This window comes from Chrysemys picta, unplaced genomic scaffold (assembly GCF_011386835.1).
Source record: "Chrysemys picta bellii isolate R12L10 unplaced genomic scaffold, ASM1138683v2 scaf721, whole genome shotgun sequence".
Lineage (NCBI taxonomy): Eukaryota > Metazoa > Chordata > Testudines > Emydidae > Chrysemys > Chrysemys picta.
Window position 1 is genome coordinate 1 of NW_027053428.1, and position 16,424 is coordinate 16,424.

General features: G+C 45.5%; 1 long non-coding RNA gene across 1 annotated transcript; it reads right to left on the bottom strand.

Annotated features, from left to right (window-relative positions):
- Nucleotides 1-4,473: 4,473 nt before the first annotated feature.
- Nucleotides 4,474-15,420, bottom strand: LOC135979210 (uncharacterized). The gene is made up of 2 exons (XR_010596534.1): nucleotides 8,070-15,420; nucleotides 4,474-7,116 (listed from the first exon to the last, which is right to left on the bottom strand). It is a non-coding gene; the product is annotated as an uncharacterized LOC135979210 (long non-coding RNA).
- Between the last annotated feature and the right edge of the window lie 1,004 nt (nucleotides 15,421-16,424).

Consider the following 16,424-nt stretch of genomic DNA (forward strand, 5'->3'; position numbering starts at 1 on the left):
GGGACGCCGAGCCCTGAGTATTGGGCGGGGCTTGGCTGATCAAGGGGCCCATAAAAGCGGCCGCCCAGCCGGGCAGCGCTACAGCTGCGAGCAGCGGAAGCAAACAAACAGGGCGGCTAACAGGGGAGTTTGAGAGGGAGTTCTCATTGGAGGAGAAGGTGCCTGTATTTGCATCTGTCCTTGTTGGTCTTGTGTGTTGGTTTGTAGGGGCCGGCAGGGGCTGGGGGCTGTGAGGGACGCCGAGCCCTGAGTATTGGGCGGGGCTTGGCTGATCAAGGGGCCCATAAAAGCGGCCTCCCAGCCTAGCAGCGCTACAGCTGCGAGCAGCGGAAGCAAACAAACAGGGCGGCTAACAGGGGAGTTTGAGAGGGAGTTCTCATTGGAGGAGAAGGTGCCTGTATTTGCATCTGTCCTTGTTGGTCTTGTGTGTTGGTTTGGAGGGGCCGGCAGGGGCTGGGGGCTGTGAGGGACGCCGAGCCCTGAGTATTGGGCGGGGCTTGGCTGATCAAGGGGCCCATAAAAGCGGCCGCCCAGCCGGGCAGCGCTACAGCTGCGAGCAGCGGAAGCAAACAAACAGGGCGGCTAACAGGGGAGTTTGAGAGGGAGTTCTCATTGGAGGAGAAGGTGCCTGTATTTGCATCTGTCCTTGTTGGTCTTGTGTGTTGGTTTGTAGGGGCCGGCAGGGGCTGGGGGCTGTGAGGGACGCCGAGCCCTGAGTATTGGGCGGGGCTTGGCTGATCAAGGGGCCCATAAAAGCGGCCGGGCAGCGCTACAGCTGCGAGCAGCGGAAGCAAACAAACAGGGCGGCTAACAGGGGAGTTTGAGAGGGAGTTCTCATTGGAGGAGAAGGTGCCTGTATTTGCATCTGTCCTTGTTGGTCTTGTGTGTTGGTTTGTAGGGGCCGGCAGGGGCTGGGGGCTGTGAGGGACGCCGAGCCCTGAGTATTGGGCGGGGCTTGGCTGATCAAGGGGCCCATAAAACCGGCCGCCCAGCCGGGCAGCGCTACAGCTGCGAGCAGCGGAAGCAAACAAACAGGGCGGCTAACAGGGGAGTTTGAGAGGGAGTTCTCATTGGAGGAGAAGGTGCCTGTATTTGCATCTGTCCTTGTTGGTCTTGTGTGTTGGTTTGTAGGGGCCGGCGGGGCTGGGGGCTGTGAGGGACGCCGAGCCCTGAGTATTGGGCGGGGCTTGGCTGATCAAGGGGCCCATAAAAGCGGCCGCCCAGCCGGGCAGCGCTACAGCTGCGAGCAGCGGAAGCAAACAAACAGGGCGGCTAACAGGGGAGTTTGAGAGGGAGTTCTCATTGGAGGAGAAGGTGCCTGTATTTGCATCTGTCCTTGTTGGTCTTGTGTGTTGGTTTGTAGGGGCCGGCAGGGGCTGGGGGCTGTGAGGGACGCCGAGCCCTGAGTATTGGGCGGGGCTTGGCTGATCAAGGGGCCCATAAAAGCGGCCGCCCAGCCGGGCAGCGCTACAGCTGCGAGCAGCGGAAGCAAACAAACAGGGCGGCTAACAGGGGAGTTTGAGAGGGAGTTCTCATTGGAGGAGAAGGTGCCTGTATTTGCATCTGTCCTTGTTGGTCTTGTGTGTTGGTTTGTAGGGGCCGGCAGGGGCTGGGGGCTGTGAGGGACGCCGAGCCCTGAGTATTGGGCGGGGCTTGGCTGATCAAGGGGCCCATAAAAGCGGCCTCCCAGCCGGGCAGCGCTACAGCTGCGAGCAGCGGAAGCAAACAAACAGGGCGGCTAACAGGGGAGTTTGAGAGGGAGTTCTCATTGGAGGAGAAGGTGCCTGTATTTGCATCTGTCCTTGTTGGTCTTGTGTGTTGGTTTGGAGGGGCCGGCAGGGGCTGGAGGCTGTGAGGGACGCCGAGCCCTGAGTATTGGGCGGGGCTTGGCTGATCAAGGGGCCCATAAAAGCGGCCGCCCAGCCGAGCAGCGCTACAGCTGCGAGCAGCGGAAGCAAACAAACAGGGCGGCTAACAGGGGAGTTTGAGAGGGAGTTCTCATTGGAGGAGAAGGTTCCTGTATTTGCATCTGTCCTTGTTGGTCTTGTGTGTTGGTTTGGAGGGGCCGGTAGGGGCTGGGGGCTGTGAGGGACGCCGAGCCCTGAGTATTGGGCGGGGCTTGGCTGATCAAGGGGCCCATAAAAGCGGCCGCCCAGCCGGGCAGCGCTACAGCTGCGAGCAGCGGAAGCAAACAAACAGGGCGGCTAACAGGGGAGTTTGAGAGGGAGTTCTCATTGGAGGAGAAGGTACCTGTATTTGCATCTGTCCCTGTTGGTCTTGTGTGTTGGTTTGGAGGGGCCGGTAGGTGCTGGGGGCTGTGAGGGACGCCGAGCGCTGAGTATTGGGCGGGGCTTGGCGATCAAGGGGCCCATAAAAGCGGCCGCCCAGCCGGGCAGCGCTACAGCTGCGAGCAGCGGAAGCAAACAAACAGGGCGGCTAACAGGGGAGTTTGAGAGGGAGTTCTCATTGGAGGAGAAGGTGCCTGTATTTGCATCTGTCCTTGTTGGTCTTGTGTGTTGGTTTGGAGGGGCCGGCAGGGGCTGGGGGCTGTGAGGGATGCCGAGCCCTGAGTATTGGGCGGGGCTTGGCTGATCAAGGGGCCCATAAAAGCGGCCGCCCAGCCGGGCAGCGCTACAGCTGCGAGCAGCGGAAGCAAACAAACAGGGCGGCTAACAGGGGAGTTTGAGAGGGAGTTCTCATTGGAGGAGAAGGTGCCTGTATTTGCATCTGTCCTTGTTGGTCTTGTGTGTTGGTTTGGAGGGGCCGGCAGGGGCTGGGGTCTGTGAGGGACGCCGAGCCCTGAGTATTGGGCGGGGCTTGGCTGATCAAGGGGCCCATAAAAGCGGCCGCCCAGCCGGGCAGCGCTACAGCTGCGAGCAGCGGAAGCAAACAAACAGGGCGGCTAACAGGGGAGTTTGAGAGGGAGTTCTCATTGGAGGAGAAGGTGCCTGTATTTGCATCTGTCCTTGTTGGTCTTGTGTGTTGGTTTGTAGGGGCCGGCAGGGGCTGGGGGCTGTGAGGGACGCCGAGCCCTGAGTATTGGGCGGGGCTTGGCTGATCAAGGGGCCCATAAAAGCGGCCGCCCAGCCGGGCAGCGCTACAGCTGCGAGCAGCGGAAGCAAACAAACAGGGCGGCTAACAGGGGAGTTTGAGAGGGAGTTCTCATTGGAGGAGAAGGTGCCTGTATTTGCATCTGTCCTTGTTGGTCTTGTGTGTTGGTTTGTAGGGGCCGGCAGGGGCTGGGGGCTGTGAGGGACCCCGAGCCCTGAGTATTGGGCGGGGCTTGGCTGATCAAGGGGCCCATAAAAGCGGCCGCCCAGCCGGGCAGCGCTACAGCTGCGAGCAGCGGAAGCAAACAAACAGGGCGGCTAACAGGGGAGTTTGAGAGGGAGTTCTCATTGGAGGAGAAGGTGCCTGTATTTGCATCTGTCCTTGTTGGTCTTGTGTGTTGGTTTGGAGGGGCCGGCAGGGGCTGGGGGCTGTGAGGGACGCCGAGCCCTGAGTATTGGGCGGGGCTTGGCTGATCAAGGGGCCCATAAAAGCGGCCGCCCAGCCGGGCAGCGCTACAGCTGCGAGCAGCGGAAGCAAACAAACAGGGCGGCTAACAGGGGAGTTTGAGAGGGAGTTCTCATTGGAGGAGAAGGTGCCTGTATTTGCATCTGTCCTTGTTGGTCTTGTGTGTTGGTTTGGAGGGGCCGGCAGGGGCTGGGGGCTGTGAGGGACGCCGAGCCCTGAGTATTGGGCGGGGCTTGGCTGATCAAGGGGCCCATAAAAGCGGCCGCCCAGCCGGGCAGCGCTACAGCTGCGAGCAGCGGAAGCAAACAAACAGGGCGGCTAACAGGGGAGTTTGAGAGGGAGTTCTCATTGGAGGAGAAGGTGCCTGTATTTGCATCTGTCCTTGTTGGTCTTGTGTGTTGGTTTGGAGGGGCCGGCAGGGGCTGGGGGCTGTGAGGGACGCCGAGCCCTGAGTATTGGGCGGGGCTTGGCTGATCAAGGGGCCCATAAAAGCGGCCGCCCAGCCGGGCAGCGCTACAGCTGCGTGCAGCGGAAGCAAACAAACAGGGCGGCTAACAGGGGAGTTTGAGAGGGAGTTCTCATTGGAGGAGAAGGTGCCTGTATTTGCATCTGTCCTTGTTGGTCTTGTGTGTTGGTTTGTAGGGGCCGGCAGGGGCTGGGGGCTGTGAGGGACGCCGAGCCCTGAGTATTGGGCGGGGCTTGGCTGATCAAGGGGCCCATAAAAGCGGCCGCCCAGCCGGGCAGCGCTACAGCTGCGAGCAGCGGAAGCAAACAAACAGGGCGGCTAACAGGGGAGTTTGAGAGGTGTTGTGAGAGGCTACCGGTGTGGTGCTTCTGCTTTCTCCTGTTGATATCACTCGGCTGCGTGCGTGTGTTCCCTCTGTGTGCTGCCCCAGCTCTGCGCAGATAGCTGACACAGCAGACCCGACGAGAATTCCCAATAACCACAGAGTCTACTAAGATACAAAGGCACCTCGGCCAGGTTTATTGCGATCTCGGACACAATTGCAGTTCCCCGTAGATTACTTAGTCTACCGGGCATACTACTAATAGATGTCTCTTGGCAAGAACCCGGCTCAGTGGCGGGACTTTCCACTGCCCCCGTGGCCGGACAAAGACACCACCCCAGGGACACATTCTTATACACAGGTACAAACAAGTTGCACATCACTCCTGACGTATTGAGGTTCAACCCCTCTACGTAGCAAGGTACAACCCCTCTACGTAGTAAGGTGCCGCCTCTCACCTTGTACATGTTGGTTCGATCAAAACAACTCTATCCATCATTTTACCCTTTTGCCCCTGTCATTGGGATGGGTCGGCCTGTTCCATGTTATCTGTGGAATGTTCCGGTATGGTATGTCTTGGTACCATGTTTATACTTTAACTTTGCTAGGTGAATATATATTTATGCAATATCAGCCCTTTCCTTGCCAACTTCTGTGAGCAGGGCCTGCCTTTTGCTCACAGCTTAACTTTGCTTTCTATGCTAGCAAAGCCTTGACCATTACTTTAGTTTGGTTCAGGCTTCATACTGGGCCTTCATTAGGCCTTTACCATGTTGCCTTCACTTACTACATTCCCCCACTTTTTGTCTTTTTAAGGGGAGGATGTTTACTCATCGTCCCGGAAAAGCATAATGCATGGACTGAAGATAACCCAGTGGGCTAAACACTTATATGGTTACCTTCTTTTATTATTCATACACTTATGCCCCATCCGTCTGTTTAGTCTGCACATTCCCTCGTACGACTGGCAGACAGATTTTATTATCCAATTATTTTTTAGTCCCTTATGGTGGGCCTGGGAATGTTAGGCCCGGGACCATGACTGAGGAATGTAGTATTATGATTGAGCCTTAGAGGCACTTCCAAATAATTAATATATATCAATTATATGGATATGGCTTATATATTTGGCGTGTGTATGGGCATATATGTATAGTATGTATGTGTACATATGACACCACCTTATATCTAAGCATAACCATGTTTTTCCAGTCCGGTGTTGTACTCTGTCCCTTTTACTTTGGTGACACAGATAGAAACGCACTCTTATTAGGGCAATTCTAGTTATTACCTGTCTCATTAGTAGTAGTAGGCTGAGTGTTTTGAAATATTGGGATAGGGATTGTGATAGTGTGTCCCACAGTGCTATGTATATGAGAAGTAAAACAGAAATTTGGAGTAGTGACACTACCACTGAGGCCTTTATATAGAAATATATCGTAATTAGTTACTACCCAGTACTGTCCATTCATGTTATAGGTTACCCTTACTGCTAGTTGTCACTCTCTGGTTAGCTTCACTGGGCAGGAAATAGAAGTGGTTAACGTCTCTGTTCCATTGGTTGCATGGCTCTGCGATACACCAGTAGTTGACATAGATCCAGTTGTTTGTTATGGATGCTGTCTTCCAGATAACCTACTGAATGGACAGTAACCAATTTATCAAATAGTGCTGTGTCAGGATGTAGTATTGGTACTCAGACACTGAACAAGATTGTTTTGAATAACATGTGCCTCAGTTAGGATGCAGTGTCACTGACCCAAATTATGACTGGTACTAACAGGCAATTTGTTTACCCAATTTGTAGTTACTATGTAACTTTTTGTTTGTTTACCACAGTGTTTTTTTCTTGCCTTCATGTTGTTTGCTGCCATTCATTTGTTGATTTTTACATGTGTGTTGGTTAAACAGTTTAGCAAGGTTATGCATATTGTAAATGTTGTACACCAATAATACAATTCAGCAATAAGACAACAGTACAACAATAATACAGTAGTACAGCAATAATACAGTTGTTTTTACATAGTGACCAAGTTGAAATTAAATGATGGCTTATTCTGATCCAGCTAGTGGTTTTTAGCTGATTTTAACTTAATTGTCCATATATGGTAGATAGAGGTGTATTTAACCAGTCTCTTATTTATAAAGCACTTCATTTTTCTGTTCTTGATGCTTGGCAGTTTCTTCACTGTATACTGATATCATCTGGTGTCTTCAGGGTGTGATATTTTTTGGTGTCTTTGGTCTGTGGGATGCAACTTAAACAGCTAGTTAGTTAACATAATAAAGGATTTTTGTTTGTTTCTTTTTTGTTTTTGTTTTTAGTAACTTAAACTTAATACACAGTTTAACTTAGTTTGTTTACAATGTAATAGGGACCAAGCCTTTTATAACACAAGCTATACTTTTGCAATTGTTGTATAGACATTCATTTTCATTTGAAGTGCATTACTAATATTTTTATACGAAATGTAATGCTTAACGGCTAAAATAAATGCTCACAATCTTCTATGAGAAGGTGTATTGCTTTCCCTTGCTGAACAATTTGTTTCAGCAAAGGAGTTAACAGAATTTTTACTAAGCTTTTTAGAGTTAATTTGCTTGTGATACCAATTTCACTTTTGTTAACTGTTTAGAAGCACAACTTTAACAACCACTGCTTCCCATTAACATAACATAACAAAAGAAAAGCATAAAAAATTAAACTAATTATAAAATTAAACCAAAATAAATTTTAAATACAGTACTTTGAGGGTATTTGAAGGTATACTTTCATGATGCTTTGCTATGTTTGGGAGCCAAAGGTGGAAACCTGTTGAAAACATGGAAACCTGTTGAAATTGTTTGGTTAGCTTTATGCATAAATTGTTATTTTAAAACATTTTGGTTATGACATTCTTATAACTATATTTAAACGTACAAACAAGTTTATAAAAAGCCCAAAAAAGAAATTAACATTTTGTTAATATTATCTTTACTTTAATGTTGAAGGTTTCCCCTTACATTTTTTCTTTGAATAACAAAATTTTTTTTTAAAAACAAAACAAAACTGTGATTGATAAGAGAATATTTTTTGTTTGCAATTGCATTATTTGTTGAGGCAGAAATATATGGAAATATATGTACATATATTTGTAACTGAAACCTTTTTGAACTTTGCACAAAAAATTGGTGCTAATAATGATTATACTTCAACCATGATCTTAAAATAGTGTGGTACCACTATTATAAATTTTTAAAAGGGTATAAAATTGACTTTTGTTGCAACAAAATAAAAACTAATAGTCACGTGACACACAACATACAGCACAAAACAACACACATGACATACAGGACAAACTTACAATTAACAACAAATGGCGCCAGAATTCTATTTATAACTATACATGGTAAGGCAAAATAAAATAAAATAAAAATAAAAATAAAAAGGGTTAAACATTTGAATAACCAAATTATTTCTTTATTTAAAACTTGTAACATAAATTGGTAAAAAATATATTACTATTTGCTAAATGTATTGTATTAATTTAGTAACAAGGAATTTTGCATTACTTTATATTTAACTTATTTTAAAACTCTGCTATATGAAAATAAGAAAAGCCCATGTTTCAAATATTAATAAGTGGTTAGGATTTGAAGCAGAGTGTGCATTTCTGTTGCTTGGCAACCATATCTTCAAGAAAGTTAGGAATAATTTCAGCTGTTGCATTCCTGAAGGGTTAAAATACTTAATTTACTGGAATTTATTTAAAGTAAAGTTTTTACCTTGTTTTCTTTTTGTTTCTTGTTTTATTCTGTTTTCAATTGCTGTATATTTTGGAGGTTTCTGTAAAAACTGTAACTTTTAACTTTTTAAAACAAAAAGAGAGCAGAATTGAGGAGAGGTGGGGGAAAGAGGGGGGGTGAAGAGCAATCTAGGAAGGTAGTGAGACCTGAGCCAAGAGAGATTAACTTTATCAAGATATTTGAAAGTACAGGCAGCAGCAGCAAATTTAACAAACTAAGAAAGCATATAAAGGACAAAACTTAACCGGTATGTAAAAATATTTGAGAAAGACAATTCTATTTTCAAATATGAGTGCGGAGTGTGGTTCCGTGGGTCAAAACAGTTGGGAACCTGCACAGTTAGGAACCGTGCCCCTGTTTTTTATCCTGGCTTTGAGAGGAGAATGGGGGTAGTTACCTGCTCTTGTAAAACTTGAATTTGTTCCCCCAATGGCTGTTGCTTTTGTGTGCATGCCAGATGGATGGCAGGAGTGCCCTTTTTTGGTGCAGTTAACTGGTTTTGGGCAGCTCCATGTGTTATTGCATCAATTCTAGGTGTTAACCCATTTAATTTTGGTTTTTTACTTTGAAATGCTTTTTTATTCACTCCCCTGCGATCGAGTCGCAGCTCCTGTCTCCTAATGTGCTCTGTGAACTGTTCCATATTTTCCTTCATCTGATTTACCAATTCTGTGAAAGTATTATGTGCTACTCTTTCCTTCTGTGCACTTACTTGTCCCGTTCTGACAGGCACCAGTCTAGGTCTCAATTTAAGTTTAACTGGAACCTGGCTTTTATCATAAGGTAGTGGTTGCAATGCAGTGGACCCCGTTTCATCTTTTGATTTTACTAGGACCACGTTTTTCCACTTCTGTCCCCATTCTTCAGGCACAGGGTAGCTACCTGAAGCCTGCTGTTTACTACCAATATTTATAACAGGGGACGGCACTTTTTGCTTCTGCAGGTTTTCTACAGCTGTTTCCAATTTTTTATTTTCCTGCTTCACTTGCTCGAGCATATCATGAGTTTGGCCCGCCTGTTGCTGTGCTAACAGAGCTTGGGCTTTCCAGTGCTCAACTGCCCGGGTTACCTCTTCTACTCCTCCTGTTTTTTCTGTGACTTGTTTGGCCAGCATTCCAACATGCTGTCTGAGCCGTCTCACTACCAGAGGCATGAGTTGCAAAATTCTTGCTTTTTTACTCTTATTACTGTTTCTCAGAGCCTCGGTTTCTACCATCGCTCTACATAAGCCAGTCCATGTTTCCCCACTCTCTTTTTTAAATTCATATGGACCCCCCTTACTGGCAATCCAGCGGGTCCAACAATCATCAAACTCCGTGGGGATCATGAGGGAGGGGATAAGGGGGTTCCCTAGCTCGAGGTTTACTGCCATGTTAGATCGCGATTCCTACCACGGCAGTTTTGCTTACTCACCAGATCAGCGGTCGGGGTCACCAGTGTTGTGAGAGGCTACCGGTGTGGTGCTTCTGCTTTCTCCTGTTGATATCACTCGGCTGCGTGCGTGTGTTCCCTCTGTGTGCTGCCCCAGCTCTGCGCAGATAGCTGACACAGCAGACCCGACGAGAATCCCCAATAACCACAGAGTCTACTAAGATACAAAGGCACCTCGGCCAGGTTTATTGCGATCTCGGACACAATTGCAGTTCCCCGTAGATTACTTAGTCTACCGGGCATACTACTAATAGATGTCTCTTGGCAAGGACCCGGCTCAGTGGCGGGACTTTCCACTGCCCCCGTGGCCGGACAAAGACACCACCCCAGGGACACATTCTTATACACAGGTACAAACAAGTTACACATCACTCCTGACGTATTGAGGTTCAACCCCTCTACGTAGCAAGGTACAACCCCTCTACGTAGTAAGGTGCCGCCTCTCACCTTGTACATGTTGGTTCGATCAAAACAACTCTATCCATCATTTTACCCTTTTGCCCCTGTCATTGGGATGGGTCGGCCTGTTCCATGTTATCTGTGGAATGTTCCGGTATGGTATGTCTTGGTACCATGTTTATACTTTAACTTTGCTAGGTGAATATATATTTATGCAATATCAGCCCTTTCCTTGCCAACTTCTGTGAGCAGGGCCTGCCTTTTGCTCACAGCTTAACTTTGCTTTCTATGCTAGCAAAGCCTTGACCATTACTTTAGTTTGGTTCAGGCTTCATACTGGGCCTTCATTAGGCCTTTACCATGTTGCCTTCACTTACTACATTCCCCCACTTTTTGTCTTTTTAAGGGGAGGATGTTTACTCATCGTCCCGGAAAAGCATAATGCATGGACTGAAGATAACCCAGTGGGCTAAACACTTATATGGTTACCTTCTTTTATTATTCATACACTTATGCCCCATCCGTCTGTTTAGTCTGCACATTCCCTCGTACGACTGGCAGACAGATTTTATTATCCAATTATTTTTTAGTCCCTTATGGTGGGCCTGGGAATGTTAGGCCCGGGACCATGACTGAGGAATGTAGTATTATGATTGAGCCTTAGAGGCACTTCCAAATAATTAATATATATCAATTATATGGATATGGCTTATATATTTGGCGTGTGTATGGGCATATATGTATAGTATGTATGTGTACATATGACACCACCTTATATCTAAGCATAACCATGTTTTTCCAGTCCGGTGTTGTACTCTGTCCCTTTTACTTTGGTGACACAGATAGAAACGCACTCTTATTAGGGCAATTCTAGTTATTACCTGTCTCATTAGTAGTAGTAGGCTGAGTGTTTTGAAATATTGGGATAGGGATTGTGATAGTGTGTCCCACAGTGCTATGTATATGAGAAGTAAAACAGAAATTTGGAGTAGTGACACTACCACTGAGGCCTTTATATAGAAATATATCGTAATTAGTTACTACCCAGTACTGTCCATTCATGTTATAGGTTACCCTTACTGCTAGTTGTCACTCTCTGGTTAGCTTCACTGGGCAGGAAATAGAAGTGGTTAACGTCTCTGTTCCATTGGTTGCATGGCTCTGCGATACACCAGTAGTTGACATAGATCCAGTTGTTTGTTATGGATGCTGTCTTCCAGATAACCTACTGAATGGACAGTAACCAATTTATCAAATAGTGCTGTGTCAGGATGTAGTATTGGTACTCAGACACTGAACAAGATTGTTTTGAATAACATGTGCCTCAGTTAGGATGCAGTGTCACTGACCCAAATTATGACTGGTACTAACAGGCAATTTGTTTACCCAATTTGTAGTTACTATGTAACTTTTTGTTTGTTTACCACAGTGTTTTTTTCTTGCCTTCATGTTGTTTGCTGCCATTCATTTGTTGATTTTTACATGTGTGTTGGTTAAACAGTTTAGCAAGGTTATGCATATTGTAAATGTTGTACACCAATAATACAATTCAGCAATAAGACAACAGTACAACAATAATACAGTAGTACAGCAATAATACAGTTGTTTTTACATAGTGACCAAGTTGAAATTAAATGATGGCTTATTCTGATCCAGCTAGTGGTTTTTAGCTGATTTTAACTTAATTGTCCATATATGGTAGATAGAGGTGTATTTAACCAGTCTCTTATTTATAAAGCACTTCATTTTTCTGTTCTTGATGCTTGGCAGTTTCTTCACTGTATACTGATATCATCTGGTGTCTTCAGGGTGTGATATTTTTTGGTGTCTTTGGTCTGTGGGATGCAACTTAAACAGCTAGTTAGTTAACATAATAAAGGATTTTTGTTTGTTTCTTTTTTGTTTTTGTTTTTAGTAACTTAAACTTAATACACAGTTTAACTTAGTTTGTTTACAATGTAATAGGGACCAAGCCTTTTATAACACAAGCTATACTTTTGCAATTGTTGTATAGACATTCATTTTCATTTGAAGTGCATTACTAATATTTTTATACGAAATGTAATGCTTAACGGCTAAAATAAATGCTCACAATCTTCTATGAGAAGGTGTATTGCTTTCCCTTGCTGAACAATTTGTTTCAGCAAAGGAGTTAACAGAATTTTTACTAAGCTTTTTAGAGTTAATTTGCTTGTGATACCAATTTCACTTTTGTTAACTGTTTAGAAGCACAACTTTAACAACCACTGCTTCCCATTAACATAACATAACAAAAGAAAAGCATAAAAAATTAAACTAATTATAAAATTAAACCAAAATAAATTTTAAATACAGTACTTTGAGGGTATTTGAAGGTATACTTTCATGATGCTTTGCTATGTTTGGGAGCCAAAGGTGGAAACCTGTTGAAAACATGGAAACCTGTTGAAATTGTTTGGTTAGCTTTATGCATAAATTGTTATTTTAAAACATTTTGGTTATGACATTCTTATAACTATATTTAAACGTACAAACAAGTTTATAAAAAGCCCAAAAAAGAAATTAACATTTTGTTAATATTATCTTTACTTTAATGTTGAAGGTTTCCCCTTACATTTTTTCTTTGAATAACAAAAATTTTTTTTAAAAACAAAACAAAACTGTGATTGATAAGAGAATATTTTTTGTTTGCAATTGCATTATTTGTTGAGGCAGAAATATATGGAAATATATGTACATATATTTGTAACTGAAACCTTTTTGAACTTTGCACAAAAAATTGGTGCTAATAATGATTATACTTCAACCATGATCTTAAAATAGTGTGGTACCACTATTATAAATTTTTAAAAGGGTATAAAATTGACTTTTGTTGCAACAAAATAAAAACTAATAGTCACGTGACACACAACATACAGCACAAAACAACACACATGACATACAGGACAAACTTACAATTAACAACAAATGGCGCCAGAATTCTATTTATAACTATACATGGTAAGGCAAAATAAAATAAAATAAAAATAAAAATAAAAAGGGTTAAACATTTGAATAACCAAATTATTTCTTTATTTAAAACTTGTAACATAAATTGGTAAAAAATATATTACTATTTGCTAAATGTATTGTATTAATTTAGTAACAAGGAATTTTGCATTACTTTATATTTAACTTATTTTAAAACTCTGCTATATGAAAATAAGAAAAGCCCATGTTTCAAATATTAATAAGTGGTTAGGATTTGAAGCAGAGTGTGCATTTCTGTTGCTTGGCAACCATATCTTCAAGAAAGTTAGGAATAATTTCAGCTGTTGCATTCCTGAAGGGTTAAAATACTTAATTTACTGGAATTTATTTAAAGTAAAGTTTTTACCTTGTTTTCTTTTTGTTTCTTGTTTTATTCTGTTTTCAATTGCTGTATATTTTGGAGGTTTCTGTAAAAACTGTAACTTTTAACTTTTTAAAACAAAAAGAGAGCAGAATTGAGGAGAGGTGGGGGAAAGAGGGGGGGTGAAGAGCAATCTAGGAAGGTAGTGAGACCTGAGCCAAGAGAGATTAACTTTATCAAGATATTTGAAAGTACAGGCAGCAGCAGCAAATTTAACAAACTAAGAAAGCATATAAAGGACAAAACTTAACCGGTATGTAAAAATATTTGAGAAAGACAATTCTATTTTCAAATATGAGTGCGGAGTGTGGTTCCGTGGGTCAAAACAGTTGGGAACCTGCACAGTTAGGAACCGTGCCCCTGTTTTTTATCCTGGCTTTGAGAGGAGAATGGGGGTAGTTACCTGCTCTTGTAAAACTTGAATTTGTTCCCCCAATGGCTGTTGCTTTTGTGTGCATGCCAGATGGATGGCAGGAGTGCCCTTTTTTGGTGCAGTTAACTGGTTTTGGGCAGCTCCATGTGTTATTGCATCAATTCTAGGTGTTAACCCATTTAATTTTGGTTTTTTACTTTGAAATGCTTTTTTATTCACTCCCCTGCGATCGAGTCGCAGCTCCTGTCTCCTAATGTGCTCTGTGAACTGTTCCATATTTTCCTTCATCTGATTTACCAATTCTGTGAAAGTATTATGTGCTACTCTTTCCTTCTGTGCACTTACTTGTCCCGTTCTGACAGGCACCAGTCTAGGTCTCAATTTAAGTTTAACTGGAACCTGGCTTTTATCATAAGGTAGTGGTTGCAATGCAGTGGACCCCGTTTCATCTTTTGATTTTACTAGGACCACGTTTTTCCACTTCTGTCCCCATTCTTCAGGCACAGGGTAGCTACCTGAAGCCTGCTGTTTACTACCAATATTTATAACAGGGGACGGCACTTTTTGCTTCTGCAGGTTTTCTACAGCTGTTTCCAATTTTTTATTTTCCTGCTTCACTTGCTCGAGCATATCATGAGTTTGGCCCGCCTGTTGCTGTGCTAACAGAGCTTGGGCTTTCCAGTGCTCAACTGCCCGGGTTACCTCTTCTACTCCTCCTGTTTTTTCTGTGACTTGTTTGGCCAGCATTCCAACATGCTGTCTGAGCCGTCTCACTACCAGAGGCATGAGTTGCAAAATTCTTGCTTTTTTACTCTTATTACTGTTTCTCAGAGCCTCGGTTTCTACCATCGCTCTACATAAGCCAGTCCATGTTTCCCCACTCTCTTTTTTAAATTCATATGGACCCCCCTTACTGGCAATCCAGCGGGTCCAACAATCATCAAACTCCGTGGGGATCATGAGGGAGGGGATAAGGGGGTTCCCTAGCTCGAGGTTTACTGCCATGTTAGATCGCGATTCCTACCACGGCAGTTTTGCTTACTCACCAGATCAGCGGTCGGGGTCACCAGTGTTGTGAGAGGCTACCGGTGTGGTGCTTCTGCTTTCTCCTGTTGATATCACTCGGCTGCGTGCGTGTGTTCCCTCTGTGTGCTGCCCCAGCTCTGCGCAGATAGCTGACACAGCAGACCCGACGAGAATCCCCAATAACCACAGAGTCTACTAAGATACAAAGGCACCTCGGCCAGGTTTATTGCGATCTCGGACACAATTGCAGTTCCCCGTAGATTACTTAGTCTACCGGGCATACTACTAATAGATGTCTCTTGGCAAGGACCCGGCTCAGTGGCGGGACTTTCCACTGCCCCCGTGGCCGGACAAAGACACCACCCCAGGGACACATTCTTATACACAGGTACAAACAAGTTACACATCACTCCTGACGTATTGAGGTTCAACCCCTCTACGTAGCAAGGTACAACCCCTCTACGTAGTAAGGTGCCGCCTCTCACCTTGTACATGTTGGTTCGATCAAAACAACTCTATCCATCATTTTACCCTTTTGCCCCTGTCATTGGGATGGGTCGGCCTGTTCCATGTTATCTGTGGAATGTTCCGGTATGGTATGTCTTGGTACCATGTTTATACTTTAACTTTGCTAGGTGAATATATATTTATGCAATATCAGCCCTTTCCTTGCCAACTTCTGTGAGCAGGGCCTGCCTTTTGCTCACAGCTTAACTTTGCTTTCTATGCTAGCAAAGCGTTGACCATTACTTTAGTTTGGTTCAGGCTTCATACTGGGCCTTCATTAGGCCTTTACCATGTTGCCTTCACTTACTACAAGAGGGAGTTCTCATTGGAGGAAAAGGTGCCTGTATTTGCATCTGTCCTTGTTGGTCTTGTGTGTTGGTTTGTAGGGGCCGGCAGGGGCTGGGGGCTGTGAGGGACGCCGAGCCCTGAGTATTGGGCGGGGCTTGGCTGATCAAGGGGCCCATAAAAGCGGCCGCCCAGCCGGGCAGCGCTACAGCTGCGAGCAGCGGAAGCAAACAAACAGGGCGGCTAACAGGGGAGTTTGAGAGGGAGTTCTCATTGGAGGAGAAGGTGCCTGTATTTGCATCTTTCCTTGTTGGTCTTGTGTGTTGGTTTGTAGGGGCCGGCAGGGGGTGGGGGCTGTGAGGGACGCCGAGCCCTGAGTATTGGGCGGGGCTTGGCTGATCAAGGGGCCCATAAAAGCGGCCGCCCAGCCGGGCAGCGCTACAGCTGCGAGCAGCGGAAGCAAACAAACAGGGCGGCTAACAGGGGAGTTTGAGAGGGAGTTCTCATTGGAGGAGAAGGTGCCTGTATTTGCATCTGTCCTTGTTGGTCTTGTGTGTTGGTTTGTAGGGGCCGGCAGGGGCTGGGGGCTGTGAGGGACGCCGAGCCCTGAGTATTGGGCGGGGCTTGGCTGATCAAGGGGCCCATAAAAGCGGCCGCCCAGCCGGGCAGCGCTACAGCTGCGAGCAGCGGAAGCAAACAAACAGGGCGGCTAACAGGGGAGTTTGAGAGGGAGTTCTCATTGGAGGAGAAGGTGCCTGTATTTGCATCTGTCCTTGTTGGTCTTGTGTGTTGGTTTGTAGGGGCTGGGGGCTGTGAGGGACGCCGAGCCCTGAGTATTGGGCGGGGCTTGGCTGATCAAGGGGCCCATAAAAGCGGCCGCCCAGCCGGGCAGCGCTACAGCTGCGAGCAGCGGAAGCAAACAAACAGGGCGGCTAACAGGGGA